General features: G+C 42.5%; 1 non-coding gene across 1 annotated transcript; it reads left to right on the forward strand.

Annotated features, from left to right (window-relative positions):
- The first annotated feature begins 532 nt into the window (after positions 1-532).
- TRNAK-CUU (transfer RNA lysine (anticodon CUU)) lies at positions 533-605 on the forward strand. The gene has a single exon. It is a non-coding gene; the product is annotated as a tRNA-Lys (tRNA).
- Positions 606-1,309: the final 704 nt, after the last annotated feature.

Genomic DNA, 1,309 nt, shown 5'->3' on the forward strand with positions numbered 1-1,309 from the left:
TCATAGACTGGAAGGGAGGGACCACGGGGGTCATCTAGTCCAGCCCCAATGCAGGAATCTTTTGCCCTTTATCAGGGTGTCTATATGTGTGAAAGAAGACAGTAGACGGGCAGTTGTGGAATTTAATCTGCAAGGTACATGGAGGCCCAACTTGCTCTCTGTGAGAATCCTGTGCTATAGCATCGAGGGGTTGGGGTAGAAACAGAGGGTGGAACTCAATAAAGTTTTATTCAGAGAGTAGACCCATTGAAATTAATGGACCTAACTTAGTCCTGTTCATGAGTCTACACTGAAACATAGCCAAATGCCACCCAGTATAGGGAACCAGGATCTGTTAGCATGTGAATGTCATAAACCTCCATCCTATGTTCAGCCTGCAAGAATAGGCAAGAATATTAAAATATAATAATAATAATAATAATAATAATAATAATAATAATAATAACGGACAAACAAATCTGATCAACTGTACAAAGACAAGAGCTTATCCACCCACCCCCTTTTTTTGTCTCTGGTCCTGCCCACTATTAAGGCAAGAATAGCTCAGTTGGTAGAGCATGAGGCTCTTAATCTCAGGGTCGTGGGTTCAAGTCCCACTTTGGGCAAAAGCTTCCTGCACTGCAGGAGGGTTCGACTAGACAACCCTCAGGGTCCCTTCCAACTCTACCATTCTAAGTGTTAACAAAACCTTACATCACACAAGTGCCACAAAACTCCCATGAGCCTTATTCAAATGAAAGTAAGGCAGGTGCTAGAAACTCTCGCCACTCAGAGAATGGGAATGAAAACAATATTTGTTAACGTTTTTATTTTTATCAATGGTTATCAAAAAGACATGCAAAAGTTTATACCCAGTACAAATGTTGGCATTCTGTTTGAGAGAGCAAACAAATCGAAAGAAAACAAAGCCTCCAGAATCTATATTAGAGCAAATTTTACATTATTCCCAATATACTAATTTAGTGCTATTCAGCCAGGTGCCACAGGAATTGGTTTTTTCCCCCTATCCTGCCCTTCCACCCAAACTTCTACCAGAAATGCAACGCCCAACCTACCTTCCACCTTTCCCCATCGCTGAATTAGGGAAGGGACAGAGCATCTGCCTTGCATTCGGAAGGTCCCAAATTCATTCGCCAGCATCTCCGGGAGAAGTGCTGCCAGTCAGAGCAGACAACCCTGAACTAGATGGCCTGAAGGTGTGACTCTGTGTAAATTAGGCAGCATCCTAGGCTCCTCTTAAATTAAAATAAATGATCAAACAGGTCTTATTTGCACCAACCCTCTTTATGCACATGACTCCCACACTTAC

Source organism: Zootoca vivipara, chromosome 1, assembly GCF_963506605.1.
Source record: "Zootoca vivipara chromosome 1, rZooViv1.1, whole genome shotgun sequence".
NCBI classification, from domain to species: domain Eukaryota; kingdom Metazoa; phylum Chordata; class Lepidosauria; order Squamata; family Lacertidae; genus Zootoca; species Zootoca vivipara.